The following is a 12,568-nucleotide window of genomic DNA, read 5'->3' on the forward strand; positions in this document are numbered from 1 at the left end:
ATTCACTTTTTAATTCTTTCCGGGCTTATCAATTTCTTCAACTCAACTTCTTGCTAGCGACTAACAACAAAAGGCGAGTGGTGGTTTGAGAGGGGAGGTCAAAGGAGTTCAAAACCCCCCGAAATGTTAGAATATGTGGTCTGAAGTGTACCAAATACAGTAGATTCCGTTTAATGGGTCCACCGGTTACTTGAGGCAGCCGCATAATTGGGGCAGATCTTGAAGAACAGAACCCAATAGAGGAATATTCCAGAGTATTCTCCGCTTAATTGGGACAGCATCCGCTTTACTGGGCCATGAGTCGGCGACATTGACTCTATACTCGCGACGAAATTAAATGTTTTTGTTTTCAGAATATTATTTTTTAATATTTTCCTCCTTTGATTTACTCTTATTTTTCACAAATGTTCCTATTCTTGCCTTATTTTGAAAGCTCTTGTTGTTAAACTATCCGCAAGAGGATAGGACTTTTCTTTAATAGGACTTAGTAAAAGACATTCATTCAGCGTCGCCCGAGGCTGTGAAAAATATTTTTAACTAAATTGTTATAATTTTAAAAAATTATCATAAATTAACTAAACTCGCTGATTTATTGATCAAATTAATAGTTTAATAAACTAATATTGCATTATAAACATTCTTCAGTCTTCTTTCTATCATTTCAACGTTTGTTTATGCCCATATACGGTATAGTTCGCGTAATTGGGGCAGCCGCTTAATTGGGGCAAAGTGCACAAGTCCCGATATGTCCCAATTTACCGGAATCTACTATATATAGTTTCCAAATGGTCCCCCAACCCTGAAATTTCTTTCTGGCTACATCATTGACTAACAATATATCTCACGCTAACCTTTTCATTCAGCTTAACATTTTTTCATTAATCTTCGTCAATTGGTATTCACTCCCGTCAGGCAAGAGAGAATTAGCTGATAGCGAGCTAAAGCAGAATACCTCCACCATGAAGAGATTCAAATTCCAAATCTCGGATCCCACTTTTAATTCAACTTACAAGAAAATCGATTTTTGAACGTAATTATTAACTCCTTTACGATCATAAATTGATTTCTTTTAACTCTTACCTGTATTTTCTCCAAAACTATTTTCATTCAAGCATTGATTAGCCTGAGGGCCATAACTTTTCCTGAAACTTATGCGATGATATCAGCTCACTCGGAAGAGCAAATATGCTCAGTGAAAAGATTGATAAGTTTGTAAACAAAATTACTTGTTTTAGGATAGTCTCAATGATCATGTGTTTCACAAAATGAAATGGATAGCAAGTAAACTCGTAAAACAGGAGTACATTAATCCGTTCGTGCAGTGGCGCAGCGAGAGGGTGGTTTTGGGGGATAAAACGCTCCCCAGAGCTAAGAGAAATTTGAGTTTAATCTATTTTACTTAATTGGATCAGTATTGCTTATATCATAGCGTTAGAATTAATCAAATATCCATAAGAAAGCCGTAAAACTCGCCATTTTGAACTATTATTCTTAAAAAAATTCTGATGAAGGGCCCCCGCAACTCCTACTTACCCTGGCGGGTATGCAATACCCCCACACCCCTTACTATAAGTTGCGCCTAACCCCCCCCCCCCCCCTAGCTTTAATTCTTAGTGGCGCCCCTGCGTCCGTGATCAACGTGGTACGAAAAATACAAGAGGACTCGCGAGCCATCGGAATCGCATTAAATATAAATACGATCCATTAAATCATGGTATGAATATGGTGTCCCAGTTACGAGACCACTAAATGCAATGTGCATGGAACTCCTATAAATTGACATCTGAAATGATGTTCGCGATAGTTATGGAAATATTTTTCCAAGATACACTGTTTTCAGTTAATATCAATTTTTCCTTTAACAGATTACCACTTTGTTTACACTGCACAGGGTTTTAACAAGTTTACGGAGGTTTAACATAATGACCGACATCCTAAATAAGGATATTCATTTAAGGAGCGGCAATAAATCAGCATTAAATGAAGATTTTACGACTGAGAGAGCGCGTCCTTGGATCTCCGGGATTGAGTATTACGTCGCCAAGTCTTCGCGTGTGCTTTCACGCATAAATTTAAATTTAGCGCTTGATATGCCACGGCCACTGACTTGGATATTCTCGAACGAGAAATTTGAAGAGTTTGAAAGAGCAGATGCGTTGCGCGGAAAGGACTGGACAAAATTCACACAGACTCAATTTTACTTACTTTTAATTAATCCAGATGCCTGTCGCCCTTAGAATTGAGAGATCGAAGTAATAATTAAATGCAAAAAAGCTTTGATGAATGCAAGGATATGGGCGGAAGATTTGACGAATTCTGAGAGAGGCGGAGAATCTAATCATTTCAAAGTGATTGCTTTGGGTTTGATAAGAATATCTTTGGAGATGGCAGCCCATTCGCCTATTCGGACCTAAAAAAAAACTTTCCTGGCGCCTTTCCAATCACTCCGATAAGCAAATAGCGCGGCGTTTGCCGACCCCTTATCTCTCAGGACTACATTCTTACGTCGCCAATATTGCGACGCGGATCAGTTCGTTTTCCACCAACCAAACAAAAACATTTGGCCATGATGAGCATTCAGAAGACTGTTCGACGTTATGGTTAAAATTTAATCCCTTGGTATAAGGTCGCTCAGTGAGTCATCAAGTCTATCTCGATGAACGCATTCGAAAATGTGAATATTGGATTTTACCATCGAAGCACTTATTATTAAAATTGGAGAAATGCTGAGAGATGTGAAAGATAGGGGAAAGGAAGCGGATTTAACGGAGATAATTTCGTGATTTGTCCCACCTGTACACGTTTCTTTCTCTCCTCGAAAAGAGTCCTCCAGCGATTCCTCGGAAATATTCCTTGCCCATCCTCTATTACCTTCATTCACTTCCTTGAGATAACTATAAGAATTCACCCGAAATAAAACGGATTTATCTCGCGACTATCAATATAAGCAGATAAAATATTTCCATTTCCCGTTAGCAAGACATAGTTGAAAGAGTTGATGATACCATATGTTCCATTTTATTGACAGGAATGCAGCAGAATTAGTGTTTGCCTATTTCCTCAGACTAATGAAAAAGTCGTGCATGGATTATTTGGTACTATAAGACGAAGATGGTTGTTTCTCATTAAAATAAACTAAAATTGCACGTTGATTTTTATTTTTATGTGTTCGATTTGTTGAGATTCTATCTTTAGCTGTGATACCACTCTCGTTAAAGGTCGTATTCTGCCGACTGCTATTTGTACATGGGCTCTCATTTAAATGTTTTTTTATTCGGGTCGGCCTCGCTTCCGGCACAGCGCGATTCAGTGAATCAACCTGAGACGGAGGGACTTTGTAGAAATAAAATGAAATCTAATATTATTGAACTGGGTAGAGAAGACGGTTAAAAGTGAGAAGTCTTCGGGTGGGAAAAATTCTAAGTCAACGACAAAATGATGAACGTCGTAAGATCGACGCCACCCCATTTCAATAGGAGTATATAGGGAAATTTTTTTCGTGTTTTATTCATAGGATCTTTGCTGCATCCACTATTTGTCTTTAATGTGAAGTAAATTGATTTCATTCGATGATAGGTTCTATAGATTGGAATGTGCCAATTCGCACCTATAATATTGTTTCTTTTTATTTCATTTATTCAGTTAAACTGTCTTACCTAAAAATCGCATGTCGATCATCCAAGTTAAACTTATAGGTAGATATGTATTATACATCAAGTGATCAGATTGAATTACAATTTCTACGTGGTTATAGAGCAAACTATAGATAGTACAAAGGTTATTTTTCCAACTCCTGATTCAGGAGTCCTCCCCCGGAAAATTTTAGGAAATTTATTAGATTTTAGTAAGCGCTATTCTGTCTCTTAAAAACTACATCAAAGTTAATAAAAATAGCAATTTTGCAAGCAAAAATACTATGAAAATTGAAAATTTCACAGCTTACAAAATGTAACCATGCATTGTGGTTGTGCACTGAAACCTTAAAAAAATAACGTTTCCGAATGACCCTTTCAAAAAACATCAGGATCTCTTTTGTCTTCTGACACCTTTATTTTTTCTTTGGTCATATAATTTTTTTACACTGAGTATGTTGTAAATAAAGCGACTAATGAAAACGTAGAATTTTATAACTGAAGTAAAACTTCGATTCAAGTAATCTGTGTCTTTTTTATTATACCTTTCATTTGCGTTTCACGTTAGACTCGAGCGTTGTGGGGGCCCTCTAAAGTTCGGGGCCTCGCCGATCGCCGACCAGCAGACCACCTCTGAGCATGAGCATCATTCTTTATGCCTCGAGGATTATCATAAGACACCATGGGATCATAAGCGTACCGGCATGCATACGCATCTCAGAGACTATTCCGCTTATCTACGAATGCCATCCTCTGAGAGTGCACACACAGCAGATTGCCAAGGAACTCGTGTTTCTTAGGTTGAATGATGGAGATGCTCTAAGTGTGAATCCCATTATACACAGAATTGTTTTGAATATTATTTCGCGATAATCATTGGGAACGGAATATTACTAAGGCAATGGCAAGTCTATTACAATTTGTATACAATTCAATTCACCCTTAATATAACATAATGTATCCTTAACACTTAACAAGAAGTAATGCGTCCTCTTGAAGGGGAAGAATGGCAGTTTCAGTTGATTCAATGCCAGTTTCACGAAAAAAGAGAACTTCATGTACTTCAACATAATTGGATCTATTGGATTGGATTGGAATGAACTATCGGGCTGTAGTTATTACCCCACTTTTTTATAACTATACATAGTGTTAATTTCATATATTCATCAAACACGTTTTGATTTTGTTACTTTCACTAATCACCGATAGCATTTCTAAGTGGACGGCTATATCCAGGTATTAGCAAGGGTGTCATTACGTAAGCTAAAAATTTTAGGCCTTAAAAGCCTATCATAAAACCGGAAATACACTCAATGGAATAGATTTTGGATGATAAATTTTCCTGAGATAGATTTTCTGTGGAAAATTTCCATATTTAAGTTATTTCCAAGGAATTTATTTCCATATTTAACTAAAATCTCATGACATTGGGCCTTTTGAAGACCTAATGTCATGAGATTTTTCATAATAAGTTCCAATATTAGGCAGGAGATATTTTTCGTACTCATGTGCGGATCTAGGGGGGGGGGGGTCGTGGGGACGTGCCCCCCAGGCCCTTGAAAATATGCAAGATTTTTAATACGGTCCCATTATCATTGCGTTCGTTTTGTATTACGAGGTATCCTTGTGCCCCCAGAACCAAATCCTGGATACGGCCTTGCTTGTGCCCCCCCACCCCCAGAGGATCCGCCCCTATTCGTACCTATATACATATCCCAGCTGATGGCCATCTATTTTCAGTAATAATATGAAAAAATAAAAATTGCGTAAGAAAATGAGGATCAATGCACGAAGGAATGAGTAAAATCAAATGATCAGCGGTCGATGTGGCGGCATTGCTCCGTGAAAAAAGAATTAGGGAAATGCAGCGACGGATAAAATTATTACAAGTCTACCTTATCCTCCTTAAAAAACTCAAAAAAACATTCAATGAACAAGGGGATGAACTGAAACCTAGTCTAAATATCCATCAGCGGACGAACATTTCATTTCGCATGAAATTTTATCGGCACAAACTGAAGGGTGCATGTGAAGATGGCACGGAAATGCCATGCCTAATAGCACGTGCAAAAAGAATGAATAATATCTGAGAAATTGTAAAATATAATTTTTCTGCGAACAGGGCGTGACAAACGATGGCGGAAGCTCTTGCCACACCAGCTGCTGCGCGTTTTCAAGGTCACGATAAATACGGCGATAATTCGTGAAAGAGTAGACGGGGTAGTCACTATCGTAACCTCCTCTTCCCTGCAGAGTGGCGATCACGTGCGACCCAAGCAGGGGAATTGCTTCTGTCCCACTTGTTCTATCCGAGGGAAAGAAATGAACTAGAACATAATGCGAGGAAAACGTCGAGAGAGTCCGATGATATGCGAGTATTGGAACATGTGTCGTATAATTGAGAAAAGTAGACATTCTGATGACAAATGACGGGATTCTTTTTTAATCTTTCCCATGGAAGGAAATGAGTATCATTGAATTAAAATTATACATGATAAAAGGGTGCATAAGTGCGGTGAAAAGAGGCAGTAGTTTGAGGTCTTCCCGGGAAATGAAGAAGCCTCCTCGAGGCCAGGTGACTAAAAATACTCCTCAAATTAGGGAAAACTAAACTAACGGCAAATATAAGACCCCGATTTCGCAGAAAACATTTATCATAATAGCTAATTAATTAGCTTATAAAACTCTTCAACCCAGCACATTGAATAAAATCCTGTGGGCTTATAATTATGTGATTTAATGGTTGGTTAGTGCCTTTAGGGCTTTACATGGAAATGAACGACAAATTAAACATATGATTTGGGGGTAACATAACTTTAAAAAATTTATTTTGCGAGCTAAGGTTTAAATTTCACTTATTCCACTCGAAAGTTCATCGAATAAATGTAATTCGATGTTACGTTCCCACTTCAATGAGAAACGTTGGTAAATTAGTACAAAAACCAACACCAATTTCTAAAAATCCTAACGGTTTCCAAAATACTCCACTTTATCTCTTTTCAAATCTCCAGTTACGACTCGATTACTTTTGGGGGACGTCTCGGGGTTAGCTGAGCAGCTGAAAAGGCTCCAAGACTTTAATAAAGGGAACACCGGCTTCATTTATCTTGTATTCCACCTATTTTCGGAATATCTCGACCGTCGCAACCGCCTCTCAGGTCACCACATATCCATTGCGAATAATACCCAATTGGCTTACGAATAGAGCGTTTCCACGCCATACACGATGACAAATTTTAAAAAATTCTCCAAGAAAGTACATTGGTTACCATGTAATTTTTCTCAGTAAAATCCAAGCATTAATTAATAATTAACTATTTGAGTGAGTAGTGAGCATGAGATTTAAGGTCGGTGTGCATGGAAAGAGTTAAAAATAAGACGAAAGATTCTTTTATGGCTGGATCCCTATTCTTTTTACTTCTTGACTGGCAGAAAGCATTTCGTGAAGCACGTTAAGCTTCTGAAAACAAATTAACAGTAACAGTCATGATGGCTCGCTTGACAGAACTGGAGTTCAATGACACGCTAACCTGATTTTAATTGCTACAGATGGTTCCACTGCAAACATTATCCTCTAGAAAACAAGTCTTATAGGTTCAAAAAATACGAATAGTGGCGAAGACATTACGAGAAAAATATCTCACGATAGTTAGAAAGCCTCTCTCTTGATGTTCTGAGGTAGTTCCATTATATTTAGTAAATAAAATGATAATTTTCCTCTTTTTGGTGAAAATAAAAAGTGAACAATGAAAAAAAAATAAAAAATAGAACGATCTCACTCCCTATTAATTACCAAAGCATTTTTTGCTCAATTTTAATGTCCAATCAAATTAACTTAAAGGAAAATTTGAATAATTTATCGTCACCTCGCGTTCATTTAGGCGACTAGATAGCATTTGTTTAACTATTCTACTACTCTCCGCTAAGTGTAACCTGGCTTCTGTGTTCGTTGCAGAGTTCGCAGCTGTTTCGCAATGCAATAAGGGCACAATATTATTCTAGAAATTTTTAATTGTAGTATTTAAAAAAAAACTTACGGGGGGATGGAAATAGAAACATGAGAAAAAGATGCGAAAATTTCACTGCATCCAAAGATTTTTAACGATTCATAGTAATTTTTCTTTCGAAAATTTAAATTATTACTCGAAATTTAAATTTACGTGTATTATTTCGATTTTAAGGAAAAATTTACAGGTTTCGAGGAAATGCTCCATAATTACCGGAAAAGATTGGAAGCAATGTTTTCTACAGATTTTAAAAAATAATGTGTAATGCGGTTCACTTTTTAATTGGAAGTGGGCGAATAATTGTATGGTACGTATCAAAAATCCTATAAGGTTCTTAATATGTAGGTACGTCATGTCTGCGTTCCATAAAGAGAAAATTATGTATCGCAAATACCGCTATCCGTAATCATAGGCGGATTTAGGGGAAGGGCACGGAGGCAAGTGCCCCCCCTCCAATCGCTTAAAAAATAGACAAAATTTTTTAAGTCGCTTTTCATCACGTTCGTTTTGTTTTATGCATTACGGAGCCTCTTTCATTTAATTTCGTATTAAAAATAAAGAGAATATTTCGTACAGTAATTGTTGCATGTTGTTTTTAATCTTAAATATGAGACGACTGTTTTCCTGTCAGACCTTTGTGCCCCCCCCTGAAGAAAAATATCCTGTATCCGCCCTTGTCTGTATTTACAAATATATTTATTAAAACTCATGTTTCTCGCGGTGCAGGGGAAAATTTCGAACTCACGATTTGATCTCTAAACTAGATGTAATAATCACCTAAGTGTTCCCAGAGCGATAAATACCAAGCGCCTCCCCTCCCTCCGTCTAATTTTTCATGGCATGCCCAACAAGTCAGCAATAATTTACGACCTCGATAATTATTTTACGGAGGAAATCCCTAAAAATATTTTAACAATAGGGTGGTTTCCTATTATTTTTTATTGCTTAAATTGAAAGATTATTTCTCCTGCAGTACGCAATACACGCTTTTAGAATTTTAAATGACGATATCTATTTTTCGCGATTAAATGAGAAATGAAAGTTTTCTAGCGCGCGAAAACGCGACGGCTAAGTATGAATGCTGTGAAAAGCCCGTGCGACGTCATTCTGGTTACCGCTGTCGCCGTGTGAGGTTACCTTGTGGCGAGTATATGTGCGCCGCTGCGATGCAGGCTGCTAGCAGGTAGCGCTTGGCTTAAATAAGGATTATTAATACCTTATCAAACGAAGAAAACTTTACGACCTTACCCAGTTTTAATAGGTGATTATTAAGAGATGTTTCCCTGAGCTCTGTGCCTCATGCAATCATTGGTAATCTCAGACGATGTAAAACTCCTATCTACTCGTAAAGAAACTACGGTCCCTATGACGTCACGTGGAGTGGCATCGCATGGGCGCCAATCTGGCCTTTCTCAATTGCGGCTAAAATGGACCATTGCCATTCGTCTAAACTGGGATTTCTAAAACCTAATAATTTGTATATAATGAATACACTAATGGTGGGTAACGAATCGCAATCAATGCCTTCCGTTTTCTTTGTTGAAGGAAACTACCCTATTCTAATCAAAGACAACATAAATATTTTACACCATAAATTTTATGGAGTCTATACATATATTTTACCTGTTGCTTACGTGCCATTGAGCCGTATTAAAAAAAACGTACCCCAATGCAGATAAGTAAAAGGGGTTGCCAACCCACAGAAACCCCGACGAAAAGGTGAAGTAAATAAGAGGAAAATATGAATCCGGAAATGCCTTTAAAATTCCGGGAGTTCCTTACAGAGTCTAATATCTTATTCTACATAGTGTTAGGATGATGTCGTTGCACCAAGATGACTCATTTTTACATCTATTAAGAATACTACATGCTCAGTGCCACTTAGTTTTTTGATCAAGGAGAGTTTCACTGAAGGAAGGTAGAGATGGTAGAAAAGGTCAACATGATCAATCATGAAGTTGTATTTAAGTCAACTACTCATTTTCCTAGGGGTGATTTAGTGTAAATCGAAAATGCCCTAGCATTAGAAATATTAGAAATGGAGTTCAATACCTCTGAAATTTCCCTTGACATATAAATTGATTGACGGAGATGTATACGCACAATGAACGAAAAGGCTATTACTTTATTTCCTTACTTTTGTCAATATTTTTAGCCCCGAGTGAGGAGGAGGATTTCTAGAAAGAATTTTTTAAATAATCACGATTTCTTGGCTTAAAGATAAGAGCGTTTCTACGCGTCACTGACTGACCGTCACACCCTGTTTTTGTTCATGTACTTCCCCTTCGACTTAATACAAATCAATTTAGGAACTTTCTGGACGATTACACCAAAAACAAGTTAGTGAAAGCATAAACTGGCTATGGTACCACCCTGTGAAAGAAACATTACAGTTGCATAGCCAGGGGTATGTCCAGGGGGTCCGGACCCGCCCCCCCCCCCCCGAATTTATTTTCACAAAAGAAAAACACAATTATTTTCCTTCAGAAAAAAGTGTTAAAATTAATTTAGAACCCCCTACCTAGTACCCTGTTTTTAAAACATTTTCCCCCTGTGTTAGAACCCCCCTGAACGAAATTCCTGGCTACCCCACTGAAACATAAGCACATAGTATGTATTTTATCCAGTAATTTTGCTTCGATTTCTATATTCTCGCTTAAAATGGTGAGTACTCCTAGCACTATGATCTATTGCATAAGGAGCATCTTAATTATATTTATAGCAACTAACTCCACATGGTGAACAAAGAGTGTGTTCCGAATGGGTGAAATGCCGTGCCACTGTTAGTCCAGCATTTCATTGGAGGCAGAAATGCCGTGTACAGGGATCTCTGCAAATTTTATTTTCATGCTGTTTTAATTACACACTCATACTGCATTTATTACAGGAGAACCCGACTTAAAAGCTTCCCAGGTCATGTTTCTGCCTTTGCCCCCAACTACATCAGCACCACCCTTTCCATGATCTGTTACAACTTCATTGCCGCTCTCTATTCTTCCTGTTTAATTCCTCGCGTTCACCTCTTTACTTTTTCCTCTCACGATGCTCGCGCTGTCTCTCTGCTCCCGTATTTGCCATCTTAATAAATCCTGACATATGTTACAATTAAGGATTTCAGATCTCAACAATCATTCTGCTCCTATGTCCCGCTTTCACAACAAACGTACCGAAGCGACGCGACGACATTGAAGGTGACGGTGAAACGCGGCATGCCGAAGTCAACAATTGGCAAAAAAATAAAATATTCCTCTGCATAAACAAACAATTTACCAAGAAAAATAAAACTGATATAACATTATTACTCGAGGAACATATTATGCCACGAATTTAGTGTACCAGTCGGGGCCAATGAAGCGCACGCACCAAAATTTGAAACTTGAGCAATACCACAGGTTAAAATGTCAGTTAGTGACGGCCCTCAGGAACAAAAACGGTGAATGCTGGGGAATTTTTTTATTCTGATCTTTCATCCTTGGGATGGACTTGATTTGGATACGAAACGATTTATCTCCCGCATCCCTCGATTTTGGTCAGCGGAAAAAAATGTATGTCAATCGTCACTGACTGACACCAAAACGACGCATTGTTGCGTTACATTCCTCTGCATGACCATGTGGCTTTCAAGTATTGATGAAATAGTTTGGTAAGACACAGTCATGATTAGGGAGAATGGTTAACTGTAAATTTTCATAGAAAAATCTTATCTTAGTTGCGAAATATTCAGTAATATAATGGCTCTGTAAACGGAATCATTTGCTCTTGTGATACGAGAGCTCAATTCCGCGGCGTTTTCGTAAAAAATGGTTGGAGTATGGGGAGAAACAGGTACGGATTATTAAAATTTGGAATATTTACACCATGTCAGGACTTTGAACGGTCCATTTACCTCAAATTGAATTTTTGAACCCTAGTATGACAGTTACTTAGAAACGCTCATAAAGGAAAATAGATAGCGTATGGAACAGAGGTGAGAAAATTTTAAAACGGGCAGAGTGAACGTAATCAGGAATACTTAACCCTGAGCAGGCCGTAGCCAGAAAATATTTTCGGGGGGGGGGGTTTATGGAATAGTAGACAAACATAAAATTATTTTTATAAGTTAAATATAATAGCGTAACGGTTAAATATACATATTTATTGTAAACCCTTAGAGGAAAATATAAAATTATTATTATAAAATTGAATTTAGCCTACTAGCTTTCGTTCCAGCGAACATATGAATTAACTCCTCGGTGTTGATGTCAATTCTGCGGTCCCTCAGGAGGCTCATAAGTCACTCACCTCTCTACTAATTCACAGCACTATTATTTCACACACTGCACCTACAAATTCGCTTAGATAATTATTGACGTAAGTCGCATTGGACTACTAGATGTCTCCGCGCCGTTATATAATATCGTAGTGTGAGCACTAAGCGAGCATAAATTATCTATATAATTTTTTTCATTTCGGGGGGGGGGGGGGGAGGTGGGGGGAGCAATCCCCCTTGATCCCCCCCTGGCTACGGCCTTGACCCTGAGTTACGCGCTAAGCGGGGATTTTGCCGCATTTTTCGAAAATTCGAAATAGCGCGTTTAGTGCATATGCATCACTGGTGGAACACTTTGGTATTTTATTTCTGTACTTCATCCTCAACCAAGAACATTATCGACTGCAATTCCTTAAGAAAAATTATTCAAAGTAGTTAATTTAAATTTGCATATCAATATGCTTTATTTCTGTTTATAAATGAAAGAGAAAATGTTTGAAGTGCTTTTAATTATTAGAAGTTATCCAAATGAGTGAAAATACCATAAAATTTAAATGTCTATCTTGGAAAACCGAAAATATTAAAGTGCGGCAAAAAAGCCGCAAGCGTGCACTGGCGCTATCCTCGTGGGCGCGTGTAGCTAAGGGTTAAAAAAACACACCTTTCGCTATGACAAAGAA

Source organism: Ischnura elegans, chromosome 1, assembly GCF_921293095.1.
Source record: "Ischnura elegans chromosome 1, ioIscEleg1.1, whole genome shotgun sequence".
NCBI lineage: Eukaryota > Metazoa > Arthropoda > Insecta > Odonata > Coenagrionidae > Ischnura > Ischnura elegans.